We start from the raw sequence: 12,569 nt of genomic DNA on the forward strand, positions 1-12,569 counted from the left end.
ATCAGAGATGTAGACTGCTGTCTAATAAAGAGGAACCCCATGGTTTTTCTGGATAAAAAGCCTCATTTTGTTAGGAAGTTACTGTTTTTTCCCCTAGCCTTCAGACTCCATCTCTCTGCACTTTAAATCCATTATTCTGTGTTTCTCACTGTGGAATGACAATGAACAGATCTGAATTCATGCCAAAGGCTGTCTTTTCTAAAAGACAACGAACAAGGCAAAAATGGTCTAGACACTTACATTCTTTTTTAAAATTTTGAGTCAGCTTTTGACTCCTGATAATTGCCTGGATTTATCCCTGCATGGGTCTTTTTTGCAAGATTTCTTATAAGTGGTTTGTCCTTACTACCTCCTTCTTAGAGCTGAGAGAGAATGAGTGGCCCAAGGTCACCTGGTTGGGTTGTGCCCAAGGTGGGACAAGAAGTCACAATCTCCTGGTTTGTAGTCTGTGCCTTACCTACCACACCAAACTGGTTCTCTTTTAGTAATACGTCTCCCTCGAGTTTCTGGTGATTATAAGGGAAGTAGGTAATTTTCTTGGCATAATGCAAAAGTGGTTGGTCCTTGCCTCCTTTTTAAGACTGAGAGATAGTGACTGATCCAAGGTGATCTGGTTGGCCTTGTGCTTCAGATGGGACTAGAATTCAGTTTCCTGGTTTCTAGCCTGATGCCTTAACTCAGGGCTCTCCAAACCTGGCAACTTGAAGACTTGTGGATTTCAACTCCCAGAATTCCTAGCTGGCTGGGGAATTCTGGGAGTTGACGTCCATAAGTCTTCAAGTTGTCAAGTTTGGAGGCCGTCTTCCTTAACCAGTACATCAAACTGGTTCTTCGACACTAAACACCAGTGTCGGTAACAATATTGGTGACACATTAGACATTAAAATACTGCCCCTTTATTTTGTTTTGAAAGCTGGGTACCTTTTTGGAGCCAGACATGATGCTTAACATTTCTTGGAGTAGAAGCTAAAGGAAAGAAGGAGGCTTTTATCTAATGTTTGGTTATTTTTTTTACAGTTTTTATAAACATATTACAGACCGGTAGGTTGTAACATGCTCCGATTAGAAAAGCAGAAATAGAAATAAATAAAAATCATTTGATCATTGGGGAAGGAATCTAGCTACGATGAAAAACGTTTTGCTAAATAAATAGTATTTATTTATGCTCTGTGGGAATATCATTCTATTGCTACTTCCAAATCAGTTCAGAAAAGCAAAAACCAGTAAATCATGTCTAATTTGCTCAGGCTTCAGCTTAGTACGATGTGTGAATTCAGCCCTTGTGATCAGTTCCACTAACCATGGTTAAAATAAAACATAGTTTGGGGCAGTGCATAATCAGAAACATTTTTGGAGTCAGTCTTTTCATGATGATGATGATGATGAAGATGTTATCCATTCATTTAATCATGTCTGACTTTTGGCAATTCTATAGGCCAGGTCTCTCCATATCTTCCGAACTAGTTCTTTGAGTTGTTCTATGGTCTGGCTGGTGTCAGCTTTGATGGTGTCAAGCCACCATATTCTTTGGCAGCCTGGTTTTTATTGCTAACTCTTTCAAACATAATTGCTTTCTCCATTGAATTCCCCCGCATGACATGGCCAAAGTAAGTGAGATGCAGTTTTGTGATTTGGCCTTCCAGTGACATATCTGGTGTTATGCTTGTTAGTCACCTTTGATATCCAAGTCTTTCCTTATTATATATTTAATGTTTGAAGAAGGGAAGTTTCCAGCTGAACCAACCTGAGGAAGCCTGCTGTTTGCACAAGAAGCAGGTTAAACGTGTAGCGAGGTGTTCTTGGATCTGGCTAACCCTTCACTGTGAAACAGAGCTGTCTGAAATGCAGATATGTATTAAGGAGAGAACAGATGTAAAAGACAAGGCCAAAAAGACAATCATTCACAAGGAAGATGGAGTCTTCAGAAAATAGCCCCGAACCCCACAGGTAAATCTGAGAATTATTCAGTGATTCCTTAGTTATTTTAACTTCTTCATAGCTGTGTGCAGCTAATGATAATTACAGCCCACTGGGTAATTATTTAGGACTAAGTTTCATCAAATAGAGATAAACTTGCTTCCAAGCAAGCAGGTGATGAATCTGGAGGCCTTTTAACCAAATAATGTGCTTGATTTGTTTTGGGATGTGGGAATTCAACTGTTGTGTCTTTTATTTTTTTTTACAAAGTTTTATTATTACTTTTAACAGAATTCAATAGTAATCATTCAACAAAAATGTGTTGTCTGAGTATCTTATTCACTAATACAAATTAAATTCCTAGTCCCTAAATCTTTTCTCTAACCATTGATGAAATAAGTCCCAAGTTTGAAAATATTCTGTTTCTTCTTTTTCTTTCAATGTTAAAGTAAGTCTGTCCATTTTCGCACAGTCTAGCATTTTTTTTTATTATTTCTTCTTCTGGTGGTATTTCTTCGTTCTTCCAATATTGTGCAAATAAGATAAGATAACATAAGATAAGCTTTATTGACATTTTTTTTTACTGTGGGCACAACGGCACACATCAAAAATGAAATTTAGTTGCCCGCTTTCAAAGTGAAATACATACATGACACCTAAACATACTATATACAACATATAATTCTTGCCGCTGTTATCACATGTAGAATCAAATATATACTTTGCTTATCAAGTTTTCCTGGCATTATACCTAGTAAAAAAAATTCAGGTTTATAGTCTATGTGTTTCTCTAACATTTTTTCTAACCAAGTGTGGATTATTGTCCAATATCTCCTTGCTTTAACACATGTTCACCACATATGATAATAAGTACCTGGTTTGTGTTTACATTTCCAACATTTCTCTGACATATTTTTAAACATTTTTGCTAATCTTGTTGGTGGCAAGTGCCATCTATAGAACATTTTAGATAAGTTTTCTTTATATGAAGCTGACATTGTCAATTTATAGTTTCTTTCCCACAAACTTTGCCACTTCTCTAAGTCTATATTATATCCAAATTTCTTTATCCATACTATCATTGTCTCTTTTACTTGTTCATCTTCCATTTTGAAATTTAATAAGAAATTGCACATTTTTAATTAACTTTTCATCGGAAGTTAGTAATGTCTGATAAAACATAGTCTGCTCTTTATAAAATCCATACTGTTTAATATTTTTGTCATATCTGACTTGCATTTGTAAATGTGACCACCATGTTAAATCGATGCCCTGATTTTCCATCCCTTGCCTGGATTTTAAGTTCCCTTCAGAATTTAGAATTTCTTTGTATGTCCATATTTTATCGAGACTGACTAGATTTGGATGTACAAATGCTTCCATTGTTGAAAGCCATCCTGGAATTTTCAAATAAATTTTACATTTTATTTTCCCCCAGGTTAATAATTTCTAATGTAGTGGTTTTGTAAGTATTTATGTATTTTATTTTTTCCATACCATAAAAAAGCATGCCAACCAAGTGGCAGGTCATGTCCCTCCAGATACAGCATTTTTTTTATTTCTAAGAGTTATTCATTCTTTTATCCATGTTAACACTGATGCTTGATAATATAAAACCCAATCTGGCAAGCCAAAACCTCCATTTCCCTTGGCTTCTTGTAATATTTTCAATTTAATTCTAGCTTTCTTTCCTTGCCAGATAAATTTTTGAATTAGAGAGTTTAAATCTTCAAAGAATTTTTTCTCCACTTTTATAGGTATTGTTTGAAACAAAAATAGTATTTTTGGTAATATATTCATTTTCACCATAGCAATTCTTCCCAACATTGACAGTTGCAGATTCTTCCATTTTTTCAAATCAAGTTTATTTGATTTAACAATTTAATGTAGTTATCTTATTTTATTGTTGAACATCTTGCTGTCAAATATATTCCCAAGTATTTGACTTTTTTGACTATTTGCAATTCTATTTTTTTCTGATAATTGCTTTTTTTGTTTATCTGTAAGATTTTTAACTATCACTTTAGTTTTTTCTCTATTTATCTTTAATCCTGCTATCTCTCCAAATTGTTCTAACTTTTCCAACAAGTCATGGGTCAGGATGTGGATCCACCTCCCTGTATTACAATCTTTGCACAGGAACTAGAGGTTGTCCATGACTTTGTGTACCTTGGCTCAACTATCTCTGACACTCTCTCTTTAGATACTGAGCTGAATAAACGTATTGGTAAAGCGGCCACCACATTTTCCAGACTTACAAAGAGAGTATGGCTTAATAAGAAGTTGACAGAACATACAAAGATTCAGGTCTATAGAGCCTGTGTCTCTTGTACTGCAGTGAGTCTTGGACCCTTCATGTACGGCAGGAGAGAAAGCTGAACACCTTTCATATGCGCCGTCTCNAAGGCCCTCGGTGCAGGGAAAGCGCCCTAGAGGGAGACCTGAGCTGCGATATAAGGATATCTGCAAGAGGGACCTAAAGGCCTTGGGAATGGACATTAACAGCTGGGAATCCTTGACCTCTGATCATTCAGTCTGGAGGCTAAAGACACAGCATGGCCTTCTCCAATTCAAAGAGACACTTGTGCGGCAGGCTGAGGCAAAAAGACAGTCCCGGAACCAGCAAAAACTGGCGGCTGGACAGGGGACAGATTGTATCTGCCCTCAGTGTGGAAGGGACTGCCATTCTCGAATTGGCCTTCTTAGCCACACCAGATGTTGCCTTAGTTCCTCTTTCCAGAGCACAATACCATAGCCTCTTGAGACTGAAGGTTGCCAATGATGAGGAATTGTCTCTAAAGGTTCCTCTAGAACCGTGGTGGCGAACCTATGGCATGCATGCCACAGGTGGCATGCAGAGCCCTCTCTGTGGGCACACGCGCTGTCGCCCCAGTCCTAGACCTTCAATCCCATCCATGAGCAACCTGCATCAATACCCGCCACCATGCAGGGTAAGGTTGCTGCGCCTGCGCCCGCCTCCCCAAGCATTTTTTTTTTTTTACTAACCTGCCTTTCAGCTGCATTCGGTTTCTCTGTTCGCTTCTCAGCCTTCACCGTGTGTTTGTGGGACTATCGGTAAAAAAAAAAAGTTCCATCAGACTTCTCGCGAGATCTCAAGAAGTTAGAAAGTCTGATGGAACTTTCTTTCTTTTACCCATAGTCCCACAAACACTTGGCAAAGGCTGAGAAGTGAATGGAGAAACAGAATGCAGCTGAAAGCATGTTGGTAAAAAAATGCTTGGGGGAGGCAAGGGCATCTGGGCCAGGATGGGCGCGGCAACCTTACCCTGCATGGTGGCAGGAGGGTGGGGCGCGTGCCCTTCCCATGCCAGGCCAGCCCCTGCAGCCCTGGGGCAGCTGTGCTGGGCAGCAGTGGGCAGGGTGTTGAGGTGGGGGTCGGCAGGCCGACCAAAGCAGCAGATGGAGCGCTGGAGGCTCGGGGAGGGCGCTGAAGTGGAAGGTCGGGCCATTGGCAAGAGCAATGCGTCTGAGTGGAAAGTGGCCTCAGAACAAATGGGGTAGGTAAGGAAAGAAATCCTCGCTCTCCCCAGAAATTGCCTTTCTTTCCTTACCTTACTTCCAGCCCCATGCTGTTTTTCCTTCGCAATCCGCCGCCACCGTCATGTGCCAGGAAACAAAGGAAGCAACATCGAGGTGGCCATGCCCACCCCGGCCACGCCCACCCAGTCTACCGTGACCACCGCAGCCATGCCCACCCAATGGGCCATGCCCACCTGGCACCCGACGATATATAAGTGGGTTTTGTGTTGCAGTTTGGGCACTCGGTTTCTAAAAGGTTCGCCATCACTGCTCTAAAATGAATACCAAATCATCTGCAAATGCTCGCAGTTTGTAAGTTTCACCTTTTATTTTCAATCCTTTAATTTCTGGATCTTGCCTATTGTTTCTATTTAACACTTCCAAAGTTAAGATAAACAGCAGTGGGGATAATGGACATCCTTGTCGTGCCTTTTCATGTATCAAAATTCTCTGTATAATCCCCATGTACAATCACTTTTGCTGTTTATTTCTGATATATTGTCTGAATTGCATTTATAAAGTTTTGACCAATGTCCACTGTTTTTATTTGTTGAATCATAAATTGCCAAGAAACATTATCAAATGCCTTTTGAGCATCTAAAAATACTAATGCCAGTTGTTTCCCTGGATAGAGTTCATAATATTCCAATATATCTAGTATTACCCACAAATTATTTTTTATTTGTCTCTTTGGCAAAAATCTGTTTTGATCTAGGTGCATAAATTCAGTCAAAAATCTTGTCAGCCTCTCAGCTATTATTAAAGTGAAGATTTTGTAGTCCACATTCAGTAGTGATATCAGTCTATAGTTTTTTATCTGGGTCAAATCTGAGTCCTCTTTTGGTATCAAAGTAACATTTGCTTCTGTCCATGTATTTGGGAGTTTTGCCTCCAATAAAAGTTTGTTACATACATCTTTCAATGGTAAACTTAATATATCTTGTAAACATTTATAAAACTCTGCCGGGAGTCCATCTGGTCCTGGTGTTTTTCATTTTTTTGTCTTTTTATTGCCTCTGTCAGTTCCATCATTGTTATTTTTTCATTTAACATAGTCTTGAAGTTTTCTGGAATTTTTGGTAAATTATTTTCTTCCATATATTGAGTCATTTTCTCCCATGGAGTTTCTTCCTTAACATATAGTTTCTCATAGTATTCTTTAATTATCTTTTTTATTACTTCATTTTAAAATTGTAAACAGCCTTTTTCATCTACTAAATCAGGCATGTCAAACCCGCAACATCATGTGACGTCGTGCGACGTATTGGAGCTTTTTCGCCATTGCCGGTAATGGGGTGGGCGCAGCTCCGGTATGATGAAACTGGCCCATGGGCCGGCAGTTTGACACCCCTGTACTAAATTGTTTATCATTTTTTTCTCCTTCTGTTTTTTAAGTTTATAAGCTAACCATCTTCCTGGTTTGTTTGCATTTTCAAAATTGTTTTGCTTTGCCCTTTTAATTTGTGCCAATTTTTCTCATTCTGTTAAATTTAATTTATGTTTTATTATTTCCATTTGTCTTTTCAATATTTTCTTTTGTGGGTTTATTTGTAGTTCAAGTTCTAATTTTTTAAATTCTTCTCTTAACAACTGACATTGTTGTCTCTTTTCTTTATTTTTTTCGCCATGTATGTTATCACTACGCTTCTTTGTTCATTTTTAAGAATCATTTGTTGATGAACCTCAAATTGTGTCTTTATGTCAAGCATTTATTCGTTTAGCTTAGCAAGATTGGTTTTTCTTTCTTGGTGATTCTTCTGCATCATTTCTTGTATTAGTTGTAAAGTCGCATGCAGCTCTTTTTGGAGATTGTTTGGCTTCTCTCGTTGTAACATTGCTTCAATAGATCCCTGACTTGCTGGATTAGATGTTCCAGAAGAGGGTGCAGAAGCAGGATTTTTTTGTAATTTTAGTGAGGTTTGGTGCACTCATTGTTCAATCAGGAAAATTTTGTAAATCCACAGGGAGAAGAGAAGAAAAAAAGAAAAGAAACAAGCCAACTGTTTTAGGCTATAATCCAACTTTAGAAAAAAAAAATCCCACTACTTTTGGCTATAATCCAACTGTAAAAAAGAGCCAATTGTTTTAGGCTATAATCCAAATTTAAAAAGGAGCCAACTGCTTTAGGCTATAATCCAAGTTGAAAAGGGAGCCAACTGCTTTAGGCTGTAATCCAAGTTTAAAAAGAGCCAACTGCTTTAGGCTATAATCTAAATTTAAAAAAGGGTCAACTGCTTTAAGATGTAATCCAGAAAAAAACCCTACATAAATCTAATCCAGATATTTCTGTCAGTTCAAAGATATTTAAAAAAGAACAATACCCTGTCTCTAAATAGTTTCTATAATAGTTATGTCTAGAGTTAAAAGATGTAGTTAAAAAAAATCTTTGGTTTTTTTTTGTAGAGTCACAGAATGTTCTTTGTTTAGCACCGGTGTTGTTTCAAGGTCATCACTCTTCTGATTCTTTCTGTATTATTGTAGTATCTTCCTTCACCATTAGATGTCCTCGTTAATTGTAGTGTCTCTATCTAGTAATAAAACTTTTATTTAAAATGCTCTTTCACAACAAAGTAAAAAAAATCTTCCCAAATCAAAAAAGTTAGCCAACAAAAGATTATCATTTTTTTCAGTCTCAAATCTTTTCTGCATATTCTTTATATTCCTTAATTTTGTTCCCCCATTTCAGATTTCTCGCTGCTTTTAACTGTTCTTCCCACGTGTTCCTGGGATTTTCACTGTTAAAAATTATCCAATTCAGGGATTTACCGGTATATTTTAAAAGTCCATAGGGAAGAGAAATAAAGAACAATTTCACCCAGATCAAACACGTTGTTGACAGTCAGCTGTTCGGCGGTGCTGCCGCAGCTCTTCACTTCTTCCCTGGCTGTCTATGGCTTGGGCTGTCTGCATATTTGCTGGCAGCCTTTTTCCCTCCTGCTTAAAGAGTTTCCTCAGTCCGTTTGGGCCAACCGCCGTTGGCTCCAAACTCCCAAGATTTTCCTTCCTCCTTGTTGCCTCTCCAGGGCAACTTTCCGACCTCTCTTGGTCTCCAGATGAAGCGAAATCGGACTAGGAAACCGGAGCACCGATTTCTTTCATCTGTGTCGCCATGACACCCGGGGTGAACTCCTGTTGTGTCTTTTAAATTATGATTTATCACTAGCATTTTGGTGAACCAGTAATTTAAATTTACTTAATAAACCATGGTTTTAAAAAAATATTAGTTAACATGTGAATACAGTCTTACTACTTTATGGATTTAATAATTTCTCACTCTATTCCATTCCAGCTATTTGCTTAATTTTTGAGCTGCCCAATAAGACTGGATTGATTTAATCTTATATAGGCGTTGGACTTATTTTTATATATACAAGTATATGCAGGAATATATTCTGAATTAGTAAATATCTGAGTTTATCAATTTACCTGACCAAGTTACTTGAAAAACAATCTCTACATCTTGCTAACATTTACCAAACCTTCAGAATGTATTTTTTTTGTTAAAGGACTTGCTGACTTTAAACAGGTAAATTAGCTATCTAAATATGAATATACACGCTCTTGGTCATAGGGATTTTTTTCCTTTTCAAGCGATTATTTAATAAATTGTGACTTTTATTGTATTCAAACTTCAACTTCCTGGAATAATTGGTGGAAATACGAATTAAATAGGGCTGTTCACTACTCAATGCAGGTTTCAGGATTTTGATCTGTAGGATGCTTTTTTAGGTGAAGGAGAACAATGAGAAAAACATCTGGTTTGTTCACCAATAAGCTTTGTTCTAATGTAACTAATTTTCCGCATAATGACATGCTTTTGCATTCAACATTGTATTCTTGGACTACCATTTTGCTTCCTTTTGGAAACATCCTTAATACCCAAATGACCACAGATAGTCCTCAACTTACAACCTTTAATTTAGTGACCGTTCAAAGTTACAACAGCATTGAAAAAAGTGACATGACCATTTTTCACACTTACGACCGATGCAGCATCCCCATAGTCACATGGTCAAAATTAGGATGCTTAGCAAATAGCATGTATTTATGACGGTTGAACTGTCCTGGGGCCATGTGATAACCTTTTGCATCTTTCTGACTAGCAAAGTCAGGGAGGAAGTATGATTCATTTAACAACCATGTCACTAATTTAACAATTGCAAGGCAAGGTCATAAAATGGGGCAAAACTCACTTAACAGCTGCCTTGCTTAGCAACGGAAATTTCGGGCTTAATTGTGGTCATAAGTTGAGGACTACCTGTAATGAATTCACTAGGCTAAGTATTTCCTACATACTTTGAATTTATGAGCTCTAGGAACTCTTAAAAATAAATGCTACAATTTTCTAAAAGCAGCATTTAACATTACTAAAATTAAGGAAACATACTTTCCAAGACATAGCAACATATTTTTCTGCTTGATTTATTTTTATTTTTATAGTCAGCAAAACCATACAGAAGTCCGTAAGTATATAAGTGATGGAATGGATGCAATATTTTTCAGTCACAGCAACTTTAAGATGTATGGACTTCAATTCCACAGTTCCCCAGCTCTCACTGAGATTAAAAAAACACCAGAATAGAGAATTCATCTAAAAGGCACATGCATTGTTTGGGACTACCAGCAGAAACCCACAATCGGCTGTGTTTTCCAGTTGGCGAGTTAGATTTTTGTTTGCAACATAATGAAGCATTTAGAAGAAGTTTTATTCGTATTAAACCTTGCTTCCAGTACACAGTTGGGAGCAATAATGCAAGATACAATCAGAATAATGAAAATGATTACAATCTGAATACAGTCATTAAAAGCAGCTTAAAAAATACCCGGAGATTGCAAATTCTCCTTACAGTAGGCTTTTGCAGATATCCCAGCAATATTAATCCACTACTGTTTGCTTGACTTTTGATTAAATTGTGCAAGATATTGAACGAAAACTGGGTTTGAGGCATTTGAGTGTTTCCCTCAGAAAAATTAAGAGAGGTGTGGGAAAGTGTTTCAAACTCATTCTCCCAAGCCTTGGAGTAGGGTGTTGTGGGCACCTGTGTATGCTTAAGGTTTATCTTTTTTCTCCTTCTGTATGTACATGACCTGTTCTTCTATTCTATTATTTCCTCCTTTTTAAAGGCTAAGTTGCCAAGTTGGATGGTGCCTAAATTATATAAATTAAAGTAAATAAATAAATAGAAGCAGAGAGAGAGGGCTTTGTGCTTCTGTGCTGCGTCTGTTTCAGCTTCTCTATTTTTAATCCTCAGGAAATGCTCTTCATATTTTTACAACATTAGGAAGAACTGCTCAGCCACCGGCTGTTCTAATGCTTGGGAACTGAGATGGTGGGATGGATGCATGTGTTCCAACTGTTTTGCACAGACATGCCATTTGTTCTGCAAATGTGCTTTCAGATGCCTCAAAAGCAAAATGCTCAGCTGGGTAGCTCTCAATATATTTGGGAATCAGAACCTTCTATCAGCAAGATGCTGGTTTTGTCCCTTATGGTTTTTGCTGAGATGTTAATGATACATCGTGGAGGGCAACTCCACATGGATTCTGTCATATCATTGAGGGGTTCTATGATTAAAAAAAAAAGTACATAAGGATTAACTGGAAAACATTCCTTAAACTCATGCTGTGAGCCCACAGGAAGAGTGAATGTAACTAAAACTTGCTTGCCAGTTCCTGATTCAAAAGAGGTCAAGATTAAATTGCACCGGGTAAATGCACAGGTATTGAATAAGTGGTACCTGACTCAGTTGTAGTAACTGTGAGAAGGTTCTTGGAGTCCTAGTGGACAATCACTTAAATACGAGCCAGCAGTATGCTGCAGCTGCCAAAAAAAGCCAACACAGTCCTAGGCTGCATTAACAGAGGGATAGAATCAAGATTACATGAAGTGTTAGTACCAGTTTATAATGCCTTGGTAAGGCCACACTTGGAATATTGCATCCAGTTTTGGTCGCCATGATACAAAAAAGATGTTGAGACTCTAAAAAGACTGGAGATACAGTAGATGATGTCGTATCTATCTATAAATCCTTCCATTCCCTACCATCCTGTCAGAGCTGAAGGAGCTTCTTGGATGAGAAGCGAAATGTCTTCAAAGAAAAACAAGAAAGTCCAGTTATCTTTGGAGCAAGAAATACTATTGTGATCAAATAAATAGAGCAAGGTGGTAGTCCAAAAAACCGCTGTTGGGTTCATATATCACACTAAAGTAGCTTTTCTCAAATTCTTCCAGGTGTGAGTTCTGGAAATTGAAGTCCACCTGTCTGGAAATTGCCCAGGTTGAGAAGCATTGCACTAATCCACAACCAACACTTTGGATTAGCCAGTATTGTGTAGAGAGTAATGCAAGGGAGATTTGAAATGGTTTATTATTTGACCATATTATTTTATAGTAGCATTTGTATGTATATGGTCAGTGCTTTTTTTCTAAAAAAAAAAAAAGGTGCCGGAACTCACACACACCATACAGCCCACCTTGCCTACCCTACAAGGTTCCATCCAAAAAAGGTGCCGGAACTCCGTTCTGGGCGTTCTATGAGAAAAAAAAGCCCTGTGTATGGTGATAATCACTGGTGGGTGTGACCAAGTAATCAAATCTATCTCCATTTTACATATGTGCAATGCATGTAAGGCACATTCAAAAAGAGTGACATGTTGATTGCCCAGCTGTGTCTGCCATGTTATAGTCAATAACTATCACAGGGGATGGTCCTAGTTATATCAGGACACGAATTAAGGATGGGATCTATGCCCATTGGTAGCCACGTTTTCTTCTTCAAAACTCTTAAGTGTGGAAGGAAACTGTATCTTGCATCTAGTATGGAATTTTTTTGTGTGTGCACATACTTTCTTGCCTAACTGCAATATCTTTAAACAAATGTAAAGCATGCCACCTGTGCAACGTTTGTTCATTTTCTGGGTGTGGATTCTAACATAGTCAGAAGAATACCGTCCTCACTCAGAAGGGATGGTAGTCGGGGTCTGTGATAATTTGCTGTGGCCAACTCGCCACGGCCAACCCGCCACAGGACAATTCGTTGCTGGACAAAAGTTACACTAATAACAAAGAAATGGTGGAAGAGAATTGTTATGTATTAAGAACTAATCTTAAT

Source organism: Protobothrops mucrosquamatus, unplaced genomic scaffold (genome assembly GCF_001527695.2).
Source record: "Protobothrops mucrosquamatus isolate PMUCROS unplaced genomic scaffold, P.Mucros_1.0 scaffold2609, whole genome shotgun sequence".
In the NCBI taxonomy this organism is placed as follows: Eukaryota; Metazoa; Chordata; class Lepidosauria; order Squamata; family Viperidae; genus Protobothrops; species Protobothrops mucrosquamatus.